The 16,439-nt window shown below is 49.1% G+C and overlaps 1 long non-coding RNA gene across 2 annotated transcripts in view; it reads left to right on the top strand.

The window, feature by feature from the left end:
* Nucleotides 1-16,439, top strand: part of LOC115612823 — a 47,224-nt gene that overhangs the window by 1,319 nt on the left and 29,466 nt on the right. For both annotated transcript variants that reach the window (XR_003993168.1, XR_003993167.1), the window contains exon 2: nucleotides 1,084-1,213. This is a non-coding gene — a long non-coding RNA (uncharacterized LOC115612823). The remainder of the gene's footprint in view (nucleotides 1-1,083; nucleotides 1,214-16,439) is intronic.

Raw genomic sequence — 16,439 nt, 5'->3', positions numbered from 1 at the left:
GCAGGGATTAGTATTCAGTCAACAGCTGATGTACAGCAGCTGTTATGGATTCACGTCTGACCCTTGGGTTGTTTGGCTGCCCATCAGGTTCTCTCTCTTACTAGTCCTTACCAAAGAGGACTTCCTGAGTTATTTATGATTGTTCTGTTCTGTGAAGTTGTCCTCAGGGCAAGTGAGGACTGAGAGTGCAGAGTGAGCAGGACAGGCAGGTGATGGGCGCTGGAATTGCCGGGGAAGGAGAGAGGGAGAAAAACCCTCCTCACTGGCAGTGGTTGGTTTTTATAGGGGCATGGACTGGTTTTATGAGCCTAAAGGGTTATGATAATATAATGATCTTTAAGAACAGAATCGTTTAAAACAAAGTAGAGGTCTAGCCACCTTCCCTGTTCTTCAAGAAATCCTCAAACACTCCGTTTTCCTCAAATAACTCCCTGCGAAAGTGCCCTGTAAAGGAGCAATTATCTTCATCTCCTTTCAGACCTACATTCAGCCCACCAGAGTTGGTCTGTTAAGATATAATCCCCTTTTCCCTTTGCTCAGGTGGTCTTTGAGTTTTGTCAGTAGGCTTTTTCATTTGAACAAATTTACTCTTTCTTTCCCTTCGGCACTTTTCCTGCTAACGTTTGATGTGTATGTGATTATGAAACCTCGCTTGCTTCTGTACTCCAGCTCCCTGGGGGATAGGCCTGTGAGGCTTGCGCAGTTATAAACAGCCCTCCCGCTCAAGCAGGCAATGCTACACTGGGTGAGAACAGAGCAAATACCCGCCAAAGCCCCTCGCTGCTCACTGCAATCAGGTCTGCACCTGTGGGAACGGGTGTATTTATAGCCGTGTCACAGAACATCATAATCAAACATGCCCGTAAGGCAGCCACGACACATAGCGTGTCGCAGCTCGGGGACCCCATTATTAGTACCATGTCATCAGAAGGTTAGGCTGCAAGCAGATAACCTAGCTAATACAGCAGTGCTTTGGGGAATTAAGCCATGATTCCATTTTGGGGTGATTAGTTTTTCACCTGATGTTAATGCAGTGTTCTGCATTGTTGTGCTGGAGACTGAAGTTGTCCTTTCTCCTGCCAGGACAGGTGGAGTTTCCACATCAACAGAATCGAAGCTGCTCATGAGGAACCATGCTATTTGCTCTCCATAAACTGCTGGTGTTCAGTCTGCGTGCACAATTCTGTCAGAGGACTTGAATGGGACTGCAAGGGTAATTGAAAGATTTGTTTTATGACCCTCATTCCTGCCAACAAAAATAAAAGGTTTAGAAAAAGAAAAGAAGTTCCCTTAGAGAACCTGTTTGGTTAAAGAGCTAAACAGCAGTTTCTCAGTTGGCATTTGTTTTAAGCCGATGTAGATCTAGATTTGCCTAACAGCTGAATTAGAGGTGAAACTATCAGCTGAGAACTGGAGTTGAGCTCCTTATTTCCTTCATCTGAGCCACCCAGTGCCCCACTCATTTTACTTAGAGGTAACAGAAAAGGACACTGGCCTCTTGGATTCACAGGAGTTCACCTGGGCTGAGTAAAAAGTATTAATTAAATACCTGTTTAATTGTGGAAGTAGCAAGCTGCTTGCTTCTGGTTCAGTGCTGTGTGTCATTTCAAAGATACAACATGCTGATTTCAAGAGGTTTTGCTGGAATACTTTTATTAAAAGCATAGCAAGAGAAAACTAAGGGTTAATGGTTTTTAGAATGGAAAGAGTTAAATCAAAACTTAATGTCAACAGTTTTCCTTTATTTCTTCTCCCTGGTTATGTGAAGCCCTTTGTATAAGAAATCCTTTTCTTGACACTGTTTCATGGTATGAGCTGCTTATGACTGGGGGGGGCACAGTGGGTTTAATCAGCCTTCAGTTATTGGAAATGGAACTTGTTCCCTTCAGCAAAAAAGAAAAAAGGGGAAAGAAGACTTTGTCTGCAGGAGGCGAACAAGAGAGACGTTTCCAGCTTGTTTGAAAATTAGCTATGAAGAGTTGCTCACATGGCACATGCTCTCAGCAGCCACTTGGAGCTGACAGATGTTTGTGTGGAATCTTTTTAATGACCTCCCTGAGCTTGCTTTTCTTGACCACAGGCTCTGGTTTGAGGAACAGGGGATTTGCCAGGAGCTGGTTAGGCAGGAGGCAAGAGGAAAGGGGATGAATATATGGGCAAGGGGAGGGTTGGAAGCCAAAGCTTCCAGTTCCCAAGGGAGCTATGAAGACCTGTTTTTCTTAGTTGGAACTCATGAGCTTGAAGCAATTGTCCTTGCTCTTTGGTAAGTTGAATTTATACATGCAAATGAGCTCATTCCCTTCAACCTACTTTGGCCAGCTTAAAGGGTATATATAAAGAGGCCTGTGCCCAGGGTGGGAAGGGGAGGGGTTTTCTCCAGCTATGAATTCCTTTATTGTTTCTGAGGTTGGCCATGCGTGTCTGCAGTGCTGGGATGGAATCTTTAGCTGTAGCTAATAAACATTAGGCAGTACTTGGAGCTGGATCTGCATTACAGATGCTTCACAATCCTGTTACCTTCTGTCCCTCCAACATTCTCATCATGTTGCTGCTTTTCCCTGTGTTCCCCAGGCTTCATGAAGTCAATTATTCCAGTTTTGTGTGCCCAGCTCACTCACCTATGTGTCATCATGCTTTCTCTGCTATCAGACTTACTGAAATCTCAGAGTCTTTGATCACAGGCCTCATTTGATCTGAATTGGAAACTCTTTACAGTGGGAACTGTCTATCAGTCCATGTACATGAAATTAGAGTGTACATTGCTGCTTGGCCCGTGATGTTTGTTGGGAGCCAGCAGCAGGATACAGGGGTGAGAGTGGTTGCTACCAGCGTGTCTTCACTGGGGGAGGAGTGGGGAAAAGTGGAAGGTTGGCTTTTTGGGTGGATCCTAATAAAGGCCTGGAAAATTCAGAAGATGAAAGTTTGTGCTGAGCCATGCAGATGAGCAGAGGAGCCCTAATTAAAATAAAAACTGTGTTGTTCTCAGAAACTGGGCAACATTCCCCATCTGCGCTCTGCCAATATGTCTCAGTCCTGGACTTCAGCACCCACTGCTGCTCTGCTCCATAAGACACCCACTCAGCTTGGCTAGCGCATCTCGATCTTGGGCTGTAACACCTCATGCTGTTCCAATTCTGGGCCCTTTTTGAGCAGAAAATGCCATCTCTCTACTAAATTGTGTCAAATTGCTTAGTTTTGGCCACAGAACTCATTTTCACTTGTCACCTAACGGGATACCTAGAGACTTTCATCTAACACTGTCAGCAACAGAGGAAAAAGAACATGGCAATACGCAGCCCCCTGCTAAGTCTCCTAATTAGGTAGCGATGTGTTAATAACAAACACACTTTCATGTCTTGGCAGTTGCAAAACTCCTCAAAAGTGCAGTGCTTCAGAAGCAGAATCGCACAGGAGAGAGGCAAGTCCCAGTTTAAATTCCTTAATTAGGAATTTACCAGAATTAAGGAATTTACCACAGTCTCTCACCAGAGGCTGTGCCCAGAACTGGAGTCTGGAAGAAGTGCCTGGTACAAAGCTGTCACATGCCAGTTGTTTGGATGTTCTGTAGAATCTGAACCACCACATCAGAGAGATCTGCTGTTGCAGAAGCGTTTCTGCGCAGAGAATCTCTTCTCCCTCCCACCCTGCCTCACGATTATAAGTCTGCCTTCCTTGGAGGCCTTGCCATCTCAATTCATTCTGAGAACTCAGTGGGGGGGTGGGGGTGGTGGCACAGCTTCCATCTTGGCTGAGACACCACAGCTGGAGCTGGGAACATCCATACCCCAAATGATGGGTTTCTTTCAAGTTGAGCCGAGTTGCTGGATTTTGCAATGCTGGTGGCTCAGAGCCTGTGGTGATCAGCCTGGCTTCCAGCAGAACACACAGAACTGGGGCAAGTGGGAACCACCACGTGTGCCGGTGAATTTGAGTTCATGGCAGGGACTGCTGGAGCTCAGGAGCTAGTTTCTGGAGCAAACAGTTCAGATCAACAGAGATGGGTGAAACTGAAAACTTGGTGGGAAAAAGAGAGGTTGGGGAGTGGACAACTTTGGTATGAAGATGGCTTGACTGCATTTCCATTCTTGCCCTTGTGAGACTCCAAGTCCAGCTGTACCAACAACAGCATTGTCAGGTGCCAAGAGCTGCACAGCAACAGGCAGGCTAAAGCCCTGTTTAGCTGTCGGGTTTGGCACTGTAAACTCTCACATGAGAGTTACTACATGTGTTACAGGTGGTGGTGTGTCTGTCTGGAGGAAAGGATGGATATCTATCTTAACGTGGTGGACAGAGCAGTGCTTTTGGTGCTTTCCCATGTTCTCAGCTTCGGCAAGCTAGAAGGTGAATGACAGATGCCCAATCTCATCTTTGGAAAGGGACTCTGAAACAAAACTCTCAAAAATATTCTTTAGTCCCCTAAATCCATCCAGTCTACATACTCCTTGGTGTTACGTGGATTGTATCTCCTAATACATACTTTGGATTCTTTATTATAGAGGTTATCATTTCCATTCACATCATTTCAGCATTAGCAGCAGTGCCAGTGTCATTGGTAGTGGTGTCTGTTGAATCTGACCTCAGTACTGTTGCACAAAGGGAGTGGCTAAAACTTCATCCTGTACCTCAAACTGACAAACTGGTGTAGTACAACCCCCTCAGCAAAATTATGTGTCAGAATTGCAACACTTACTTCTTTCACTTGTGCAAGAACACCCCTAAAAGCTCGATCTCTTGAGCAGCCCTTGATCTGCAGGTCTTTAGGTAATTGAAGCCCTTGCTGTGGCAGAAGACTATGGAAGAAAGTTTTAAGCAGGCCTGGAGAGACTAGAATAGAGAAGCCAAAATATTTGCTGACCTTTAGGCCCGTCCCCATGCAGTGCTGGACATGGGGGCCTGTCAAGGGTGCTTTGCCAATGGTCAGGGTAGCCTTAGGTTGGATTTCTGTGAGCGTGAGGGAGGGAAAAGACATAATCTCTGTCTGAGAGCCATACAGCTTTACCAGGAAAAATACATATTATATGAAAATGGCCTTTGTTTTAATGTTTTCCTGTTTCTGTCAGTGTGTATTACATCCACGTCTGGAACAGCCACAGTCTGGATCTAGGGCACAGGAGAGGTCTTTGTGGGGAGTGGTTCTCTCCCCTGGCTCAGCTAGATTTTACCATTTCAATCACACACACAACTGTGGAAGAACTGTGTTGGGTGGGGACAGTGTAGGGTGACGGTTACATCAGCTGCTCATCCCTGTAGATCCTGCCTTGCAGCATGTTCCTGGGTGGCACTTACCACAGAATCTGCTTAATCAGAGCAGCCCCGGGGCCACCTTTGCTTCACCCACCTCAACCCCATCTCTTGTCTTCCTTAGCACCCTCCAGTAGGGTGAGCACAGACTATGCTGCAGCTTCAAGAACGGGAGCTCAAGGCTGTAGCAGGTAGGTGTAGTGGCTGGTCTGCTGAGTGATATGGTGTGCCTCACACAATCCCATAAGCTGGGCAGATTTTAACATGCTAACTGAAGCTGTGAGTCAGACTTTGTAATACATTTGCGTATTGGTTTACTCTCGTAGACAAGAGAGGCAGTTGTTTCGAAATCTCACTGGTGAGACTGCCAAAACTGTTTGTGTATTTCATAGTTCGTGTTGTAAACTACTCACATACGTTCTCACGTCATACATTAACCAACACAACTCATACATAGCGGTGCCTGGCAAAGCTGTCTTCTGTGGATCTGCCTGCAGAGGTTTTAACTGCAGAACTTACTTGGTCAGAGTTGTCCCAGGTATTTTCCTCCTGTGTGAATGGCAGGAGGCATAAACCATGGAGTGTTTGGTATAAAATGAAGCCAGTGGTAATAGTTGTGGTTGCACATGGAACTAGATTTGTCTTAATTGGTAGAAGAGGTCTTCAACCTCTTCCCCAAAAGGGCAGTGAGCAGAGAACTAGAAACTTCTTTAGCAGAAACATGACTGAGAAGAGTGATACGCAGTCAGAACACTCTGGAAGTGTTCTATAAAATGTTCTATAAAACAAAGAGGAGGTGGGGAAGCAAGGGGGTGGTGAAACTGGCTGTATGGGGAAGGGCTTGAGCAGGATTTCAAAGGAAATATTTTATGTTCTGCAAACAAAACTGTAAACCACTGGAAATCGCAGAAATCCAGAACATCATCTGTCCTGTTATAAATATTATTTGAGGTCTGGTTTTACTTATTTAAGTGTATAGATATTGGTGAGGCTCTGTGAGCATGAAATTTTTTCGTTTGTAGTTTTGTGGCACCTGTAAGTCTTGTGAGGATGTGTTGCCTCCAGGCTGGGCAATGTGTATGACAAGGAGAGGCAGCTAACCAAAAGAGATTGAACTGAAAACCAGGTAGGTTCCCAGGGAAATTGCTATGTGGTCCTATCGGTGACGTACCACATCAGGCTCCAGAGACTTCCTTTTGAAAGTCTGCATCTGATTATGCCATCTATGAGCTCAGAGATTGTGCTTCATGAATGCTGCAGGATTGAATGCATCCCTGCAGTCTTTTCAGGCCAGTTTGGGTGATCGAATGGTTGGTCTCACTGCACAAGGCAGGATGAGCAAGGCACATCCTGCTCGTAGAAATGGCTGTTCTGCCCATAGCACTGATGGCCACAAATAGTGCTCTGGAAGATGAGGTCCAGTAGACTAATGGGGTAAAGAGAAGAGAGAGGCACTAAAAGCCTCTCCATGATAGATATACTGAGAAAGACCCTTTCTCCTTCACCTTTAGAGGAGTGTAGAAGAAAGCAGCTGGTCGTTTTCTACCTCCGTTGCTTTCTGGATTTCAGAAACGACTGCGGTGACATTTCCATTCTCAAGAGCGGCCAAGACAGATTATCTCATGTTGCTTTATTCTTTGCCATTCTGCCTCTAGCTGAGACTTCATGCATGCAGAAGACCTCAACAGCGAGTGACTACTCCATCTACTGTCTAGATGAGGTCATTCATCTCTGAAGGAAACGCTAGACTTTTCAGTGACTTGCCCCTGAGGAAGTCAGCTGCTAAACCCTCTTTGACAGAACACTCACTTTAGCCAGACACAGGCTTACAAGGACACAGATTTGGTTCCCCTTCAACCTCAAAAACTCTGTAGTATAAAAACTGTCCATGAAAGAGCAACAAATGACTGTCAGGACCAGCTTCTGTACAAGGAGTTGAGTAAACAGGAACCCTTCAGCCTTGAGCAGAGATGATCTAGAATGTTGCTGGAGAGGGCTGTGAAGTCCTCTGTGTCCAGGGTGTGACTGGTGGATGATGGCTCTCCTTTTCCCAGGCATCACACTGTTCACTGCTGTCAGAGGTGAGAAATGGGCTGTGGGGACTGACATGCTGTGACTGTCTTATGTTCTGCTCTGGAGACTAGAGGTGTTACCCAGAATCATTAGGGTTGTGTTACACGATGTTTACTTCAAGCAAAGTTCTAAGATGCCAAACAGGGAGGTGTGTGAGGAAACCCTTCCCAAAGAGAGCTCCCTTACAGGAAAGGTGCTGATAACTCTTTGGAGACTGCTCCAGATTTAGCACTTAGCTGGCAGCTGAAGGTGAGAAGGACAGACCTGGGCAGCTGCTGGAAAGGGCACAGCTATGCACTGGGCACCTCATGACCACACTTAGATGATACAAGCAGAAGAGCCTGGCTGAGGCCATGCTGCCAGATGAGGAGCAGCAGCCCCGGCAGTGCTGGGCTTTCGGCGGTGGTGTATGTTACTGTCTCGTTGCTTTCAGCTGGAGACACTTGTGCTGAGGTGCCTCTCGCCTTGTGGCTCTGGAGCTTTCTGCTGAGCACCCATCCAGCATCCGTCACTCCTTGGATCTTGGCATGGGAAACCAAATGTGATCTGAGAGTTGCCACCACAGCAGAGGTATCAAACAGACACCTGGCATGCAACACAAATGGAGCGAAATTCAGCCTGAAAATAGAAGTGGCTTGTGCCTTGGCTGCTGGGCAGGGTAGCCTGTGGTGGGGCTTGTGCCTGCTCTCCAAGGGCTGGGGTCATGGCCCTGTAGGTCAGCTCCAAACAAAAGGCAGAAGCAGATGTTTGGGTGTAAGCAGCAAAAGATGTGGGGCAACTTTACTCAGGTAGATTGAAAGCTGAGGCAGAGGCTTTTCTTTTTTCCACTCTGATTTGATCACGAGTCACAACTGAGTGAGCTCTTCTTTGTGGTACGACTGACAGATAATGGAGGGGGAGGCGAGACTGGCCTCGTTCTAACTGTGAAACCCATGAAGGGAGATGTTCTGTATGAATTAATTAATTTGGAGAAAATGAAGTTTAACTGTTTGTCAAAAGATTCATTGCCACCCACTTCCCAGCTGGTGCTCTGGTGCAGCTTAACTGTCAGGTCCCCATCAGCCTTCAGCATTCCTACTGAAATAGCAGCTTGTGACTGGCAGGGCAGTGGGTGATGGTTGTGAGCCCCGTGCTGCTCATGGGTAACAGGTAAGAGAGTAGCAGGGAGAGGAAGGACTAGGCTCCTTTTGTAAGAGGAGGGGAGCGGTGCTGTCCTTCACCCTGAGGGAAGGATTTCCTGCTCGGGTTACTCAGTACATCAGCATCCACATTACTGGATGCACGCCACTTGGGGTAGTACCCAAGGTTCTGCACACACGTGCAGAGATGTCTTCAAGACAGAAGCTGTAGCAGATCATAATCACAAAGTCATTAGTCTGCTAACAAGAGCTGGGGGAATAAAGCTAAAATGAAATCCCAGTTTGCTATAAGAGTGTGCAGGAAATGCGTGCTGGCTTCCAGAGATTGGGATGTGACCCTGGAAAGGTGTGTGCTGCCTACCCACTGATAGAGAGCACTTCAGAGACTGTTGGGATGTGTAAACTCCAGATTCCTTCCAGATATGTACAAACCTTTAGTTAGCCCTATCGGAGAGGCAACTGTTCAGAGGTGTTTACATCCACGTGGTGCGCCTGGCCCAGAGCACAGTGCAGTGACAGGAACTGAGAGGTGACAGTGTCATCTCTTGCCAGTAAACGGAGTGGCAGGAGAGCAGTGGCTATCCCGTTCCTGTCACTGCTATCAACAGAGCAAAGATAACTCTAAATAGCACAGGACTGTTTAGCAATTGTGATCTCATGTGAAAAGTTCAGGCTGTATTTCAGGGACAAGAGGTCACCTAAGAAGGAGATCAGATCCCCAAGGAGCAGTCAAATGCCACTGTTAGTGCCCCTCAAATGCCTTTGCCTTATTTTCCTGAAATGGTGTGCTGCAGCTTGTATCTGCATGACAGGAACAGGACACAAGTGGGCACAGTGGGGACCCTGAGCAGCCTTGCAGGTCATAAATACAGCAAGGTAACAGGAAAATGAGATCTTTATCCTGAGTAACAGAAAACACAGAAGAGAGCATCAACCAAACTGTGTGCCCACTCTGAGTGCAGTTAGGAGGAATCTGAGACCAAACTGTGCAAGATGGATTTACACTTGTGAGTATTTGCTACTCTGTCAAGATTGAGGGGCACCAGAGAAGTCCCACTTGCTGCCTGCTGATAAATAAGATAGCACAGCCCCCTGAAAGGCTGACCTGGGAGCTGGGTGGCAGAAGACTGTCTTTGAGAAGGGGGAAGAGTTGGAAGGGCAAAGCAAGGAAAAGGAGCTGTGTATCTCAGGCAGGACTGACCTCAGTCCAGTGAATCTGTTCATCTCTTCAGCTGCCTAAAGCAGAAAATACTTTTTTAAGATTCCTTTTGTCAGTTCTGTGCCTTTTGATTTCAGCTGCAATGTCACCCTGGAGGCGTAAACTCTAAACTTGAGTACCTGGAAAGCTGGGGCTCTGCGAGCGTCCTTGTGGTACTGGATTCGCTGCTTTGATGGAGAGGGTCCAGAGGAGGACCACAAAAATGATCAGAGGGATGAAGCACGTCTCCTTGTGAGGAAAGGCTGAGAGAGTTGGGCTTCTGTAGCCTGGAGAAGAGAAGGCTCCAGGAAAACCTTATGGTGGCCTTTCAGTACTTGAAGGAGGCCTATAAGAAAGATGGGGAGAGACTTCTTAGCAGGGCCTGTTGTGACAGGACGAGGGGTGATGGTTTTAAACTGAAACAGGGAGATTCAGGCTGGATGTGAGGAAGAAATTCTTTACACTGAGGGTGGTAAAATCCTGGCACAGGTTGCCCAGAGAGGTGGTGGGTTCCCCATCCCTGGACACACTCAAGGCCAGGCTGGATGTGGTTCTGGGCAGCCTGATCTAGTTGAAGATGTCCCTGCTCATTGCAGAGGGGTTGGACTAGATGAGCTTTGAAGATCCTTTCCAACCCAAACCAGTCTTATGATTCTATGGGTAACAGCCGGTCTGTGCTTGGGAGGGGAGCTGTGGGCAGCACTGGAAGAGACAGTTTTTGAGCCTGTCTGGATCAGAGTGACTCAAGAGGTGGATGCACAGGTGATGGTCCTGCTGGGAGAGCTCTGTGAGGACAGTGTCACCATCACCTGCCTGAAGTTCATGCCATGGTAGTGCCAGTCCAGCAGCTGGGGTGACCACTGCTCTCTTAAACACCGTGCAAGAGACAAAGCGAATACCAGGGAGTGCTTGGGGCTGTCACAGGCGGGCATGGCACAGTGTTCGATGTCAGGGTACATGTATACATTCAGTCATAAAGTCAGGGGCATGTGGACCTTGCCCATGTCTCCTTTGGGCAATGTGGGCTTGTCCTGTTCCTCAGCCTCGAGCACCAAAAGGGGAATTTACTCACTTTTTGGTATCTGCATGACCCAAAGCTGATGCTCACAGTGACATTCCCAGTCTCCTGGTGCTTGCTCGGCAGCACACAGGAGAAACCTCGGCCTATCCGCCAGCTGTAGAGCGTGGAACACACTCTCAGCCCCATTACAACCCCCTGTAAGCCAACTGCCTGTCTCCACAGGGCTCACGCTCACCCACTCCCAGCCTTCCACACAAGGGTTTTCACCTTGGCAGGGAAGGAAGGGATCTTCCCAAGCCTGGAGAAAATCCCTTCGGAGCCAAAGCAGCTGAGCAGGTGATGTGCAAAACAGGCTGGTGTTGCAGGGGATGGCTTGGCTGTGCTGGGAGTGCAACAGGGCACATCTGGAAGAACATACAACGTGGTGTGAGAGATGTGAGCTGGTATATGCGCCAGGGCAAGGCACAACTGGCCAGATGTTGTGAGTGCCCAATCTGGGCACAGCAGAGCTGGGACATTGCTGCTGCTTTGTGCTCATAAGGAGCTCTGGGCTTCTCATTTCCTTCTGGGCCAAATTAAATGTTCCAGTCAATCAAAATGCCTTTTACTTAACTAATAATTTCTTTTGGGGAGTTTATTGCTGCAGCCATAGTGTGGACAGCCATGTCCTGTGGGTGTAGCTGGGTCTGGCTCTGATGCAGGTGCCTTCTGCAGTCCCTTGCACTGAGGAAGAGCAGAAATGTTTCTATTTTTCCAGTGTTTTGATGGCAGTCAGGAGACCTTTACTTCCTGGGAATGCTGTTCCCCATAGAGGAAGGTTAACTGCTCCCACACATTGTCCTCCGGACAGCACAGAAGCACTCAGCCAGGCCTGGCACCTCAGGCAGTGTTTGATATCCAGTCTCTTCTTTGTGTCTAATGAAGGGCCCAGAGCCCTTTCCGGATCTCTTGGTGGTCTGAATCAAGGGGACACCTCGCTTTCACCCACTTGGAAAGTAGAATATCAACTGTAGATGAGTTTTATTTATTCCATCTATGAACACATTGGTATTCATGAAGATCCTTTGTTCATATCCTTGGCTCCCAGCACTAGAGCACTAACTTGCCCTTTAAAATGGTACCAATCCCAAGCCAACCAAGCGGACTCCCTACAGAGACAAAACTTGTTGTCACTTTGCCTGCAGCTTCGCAGATCTCTCACATTCCTTCTCCTGAAATGTGTTGGCTCCTGCACCGATGGGTTGAGGGCGCTGGCACAGGGTGCCCAGAGGAGCTGTGGCTGCCCCATCCCTGGCAGTGTTCAAGGCCAGGTTGGACACAGGGGCTTGGAGCAACCTGCTCTAGTGGAAGGTGTCCCTGCCCATGGCAGGGGGTTGGAACTGGATGAGCTTTAAGGTCCCTTCACCCCAAACCAGTCTGGGATTCTATGCCAGACTCAGTCTCCAGCAAAGCCTCTGTGAACAGAGCTCGCCTGTATGTGACGCGCCCAGGGGTTGATAGAGAGCAGTAGGTAGGCAAAGATTTCTGTGTGCCAAAATGCCACTGGCCTTGGCTCAAGCCGCGCAGAGGTTACTGCTGCTTTGGGTGCTGCCGGCATATACCTTGCGAAATGCCATCTCCGTGCGTTGGGCGATGCCCGTGTGCGCGGCGGGAGGCTGGGGCTGGCGGCACCCGAAACACCCTGAAAGCAGCGGGGTGCCGGGGCCGCACGTCCGCAGCGCCGGCAGCAGCACCGCGCGGTTCTCCGGGCGGTCGGAGTGCGGCTGCCCGCGGGAGAGGGCGCTGCGGGGCTGCGCTGCTGCGCGGCAGCTCCTGCCTGCTCCCGCCTGCGCCTGCTCTTCTGCCTGCTCCCGCCTGCTCCTGCTTGCCCCTGCCCTGCTCCCTGCCTGCTCCTGCCCTTCTCCTGCCTGCTCCCTGCCTGCGCCTGCCCTTCTCCTGCCTGCTCCCTGCCTGCGCCTGCCCTTCTCCTGCCTGCTCCCGCCTGCGCCTGCCCTTCTCCTGCCTGCTCCCGCCTGCGCCTGCCCTTCTGCGTGCTCCCTGCCTGCTTCCTTCCTGCCCCTGCCCTGCTCCCTGCCTGCTCCTGCCCTACTCACTGCCTGCTGCTGCCCTTCTTCCACTTACTTCTGCCTGCTCCCTGCCTGCTCCTTCCTGCTCCTGCCCTGCTCCCTGCCTGCTCCTGCCCTGCTCACTGCCTGCTGCTGCCCTTCTTCCACCTACTTCTGCCTGCTCCGTGCCTGCGCCTGCCTGCTCCTGCCCTGCTGCTGCCTGCGCCTGCCTGCCAGGCCACGGACAGTGCACTGCGCAGAGCCGACAATACAGGCAGGAAACGGGCAGTGGGGGATTCACCCCCAAGCAGAGACGTTTCATTCCTTTGGAGGGTGGAAAAGATGCTGGAAACTTTACCCGAAACAGGGGTAGGAGAAGAGAGGAAGGAGCAGATCATTGCTACCTGCTTGTGAGAAACAAAGAGTCTGTGATTACCAGATTATATTTAGTGTGGAAGCCTTGAAGGGTGTTTTTGGTGGATTAATGTGCTTTCGAGTTCAGCTGCTGCTCACCAGAGAGGACGAGGGGTTTTGTTTCATACAATCACATATTTTTTCCCTCTTGTTCTGTTTCGATTGTGCTCCTAAAATCTCCAGTCCTGAGCTTGTCAGTAAGAAGGGATGTCAGAAATGGTCCGAATCTACATCAGAAAAGGTGTATCATGCCACAGGCAGTTGTTCTGTTCCCATTTCCATGGAAACATGCTAGCATGGACTTTGGTGTCAGGCAGAGCAGCTTGGCCGTCCTGCCTGGTGGGACTCTCTCCAGGAGGAGCTGCTGGCAACAGCACTGAGAAACATGGCTTGGTCTTGTCAGGCTTTGAGAGACCAGGTAACCTGGTGCTTCAGAATAACGCCACTGATATATCACACGACAAACAACAGCTGGCACAAACATTTGACTCCCAACTTTCCCCTTCCCATCCTACCTTTCCCCATCTCATTCCCCATCCAGTCCTGCTGAGAACACAGAGTACACCCCAGGCTGGGATTTTTAATTTTCTGGGGGGGTGGAAGGGGTGGAGAGCACATCTTAGGGTGAGTGACAGGCTTTTTTGTTCTGCGTCAGTCCTTTTATTAACCCCCTGCTAGATCATTCCCTCTCTCTGCTTAGCTGTCCCTGCTGCGTTAGTGATGAGAGTGTTTGTAACAGCAGGTCTGCCTTGGGAGATTATGGGGATCCTGTGGACAGGGAGCAGTGGGTTGGTCGGTGCTTGCACACGGATTGCTAGCTGCAGCTTTGCCTCCATCTGCCCTCTCTGCTAGCCTGGATACCTTTCATTATCCCTGCAGCGACAGCAGCGGCGTGTCTGGTCCCCCTGCAGCCACCCTGTGTCTCCCTGGTGCTGGATTTTGTGTCCCACCCATGTGTTGTGAGCGGATAGGAAGGAGGGTCTGGCAGGAGCATCACCCGCTGCCCCTCGCTGTCATCCCTTTTCTTTATCATACATCTTAGGCAAAACAAGTGTTTCCACTCAATAATCTGTCCCTTTCCCCTTCCGTATTTAGGGCTGCAGTTCCATAAAACATTTGTCCCTGCCTGAGGAATTTATGGGAGTCATCTAGATCTTTCTGGGCTGTTGTTTCCTTTTCCTTTTGAATCAGTCTGTTGGTGGTGGTTGATTATTCAACAGATTAATTTGGGATGCACACACAAGTTCTAATTAGCTGCAATTATTCACTTATTTCCTACCTGCTTCCCTCCCACATTGCTAGAAATGAAAAGCTATCACCCTAACGCAGTGTGCCCTGTGATGACTGTCCCCCAGGCCAATCCTGAACCTCTCAATCCACCATCAGTACCTTCATCTGTCAGCCACAATGAATTAAACCCAGTCCTACTTTCAGGGCTTTGATTCCTATCACCCCAGAACAGCTTCCTTGGGTGTTACAATCCAGACGTGGTTCTGATGCTGTCCTCAAGTGAAAGGGACTGGTAAATCTGACTGGTAAATCAAACCCCAACTTTATTAAAAAGCCAAGTGATGAAGGAATTCCTCTTGTACGTGATAAGTAGGTGGGACCAAGTTCTGCACTGGAGCCTGGCTGCTTCGCATGGGGAAAGAACGCTGCTGAAATCCAAGATGGGAGCAAGGGGTTTACTCTGCGTGAGGAAGGGAAGTGGAGTTAGGCTCAGCATGCTCATTTGGTTGTCTGTGCTGTATGTGGGGGTGTGTTCTGTTCTTTTTTTGGACAGTGGATGCAATTTGGGAACTCAATACAGTTCAGAATAGTAATTCAATATCCAAAGGCTGTTCTGAGCTTCCTGCCCCTGGTCTGTGGTGGTCCATGCCAGAACTCCAGAGATACTGTAAGAAAGCTCTTAAAACCAATGAAATTGTTTACTTGAGATTCTTCTGATGCTTTTGATAACCCTGTATTGTGGTAAAAGCATAGAGGGATGTTAGGCCCAGCTGTGCATTGGCAAAGAAGGGATCCAAGATTCAGTCCAGACTGGATCCTGCTCTTTGCTGTCTTCCTCAAACAGGAAAGGAGGTCAGGTCTGACAGGGGTGATCTGAATCTGTGCCAGGTCTTTAAACCTGGACCCTTTCTGCTGATGCTGACCATGTGTCCCGGCCAGCCAGCTCCCTCTCCTAGGGTTTCTGCCTTCACATTCTTTTTAAACCCTGATTCGCAGCACGCTCTCTCTTTCCCTGATGCCTGTTCTTGCACCTTCACCCTCAGGACTTCAAAAGCCTCAGATCCAGCATCTGGGAGTCTGAGGGCAGCTGCTGTTATCTGCAAAGGGCAGGCAGCTCAGCAAATCTTCAGGCAATAAGAGACAATGATTTCCAACTTCAAGCCACCTGGAATAAAGTGGAGCTGATGATGTTGCAGAGAGCCATGACCCCAGGACTGGGAACAGCAAATCTAACTCTGCTTGAGCTCTCCAGCCATCCTCAGTGTCCAATTTCATCAGCGCAACTATCTGGGGGTTTCCAGGACATCTTCCAAGTGATAGATGTGGTTTGTGTTCTGCCCTTGTAGGACAAATGACTTCAGAGCCACAATCCAAGGGGAATAGGCACGTTGTGTAGGTCAGCTCAGGATTTGTGCTGCGTATGTTAGAGGAAAGCAGTGTTTATACAGCCCAAGCAGGAGCTGGAGATGTTACACTTGGCCTTCCCAACAAAACTGGCACCTCAGCTGTGCATGATGGAGGGAGGAAGCACCAGCTATGTGAAACCTCCGGCTCTGCCCGTGTCCCTGTGCGGTGGAGGCTGGAGCCAAGAGCTGCAGGAGCACTGCCCGAGGGAGCTGCAGAGCTGACCACAGCCTGGGGGGGCAGGCTTGGCAGGGCTGCTTTGCAGGGCTTGCTTGGATTTGAAAGTTCATTCCAGTTCAGTGTGGCAAGTGGTGCTTCATGCCTGCTATCTGCACGGAGTTCTGCCATTTGAGCTGTACCAGCATGCCTGTTTGCATCCAGAAATGATGGAAGCTGCAACACTGGCTAGGTTTATTCTGTAAGTTTGATAGGACATTCAGTTAGGGAAGAGAAATGAGCCTGGCCCACTGACAGAGCTCCCTGAGAGTTCCACAGTGCCTGTGCAGGGAGCAAAAACCAACATGTGGAACTTGCAAAATAAAGAAGTGGTTGGGGTTTTGCTGGCTGGCTGTTTGCAAAACCCCACTGTTGTCTTTCAGAATGATAGCCAGGCTGTTACTTTATCTGCACTTTAAGTTTCAGCTTGTAAATAGCAAAATCTCTGTGATCAGAAT

The sequence above is a fragment of the Strigops habroptila genome, chromosome 9 (assembly GCF_004027225.2).
Source record: "Strigops habroptila isolate Jane chromosome 9, bStrHab1.2.pri, whole genome shotgun sequence".
NCBI classification, from domain to species: Eukaryota; Metazoa; Chordata; class Aves; order Psittaciformes; family Psittacidae; genus Strigops; species Strigops habroptila.
Note: the sequence above shows the minus strand (reverse complement) of the source record. Positions and strands in the feature narration are given on the sequence as shown.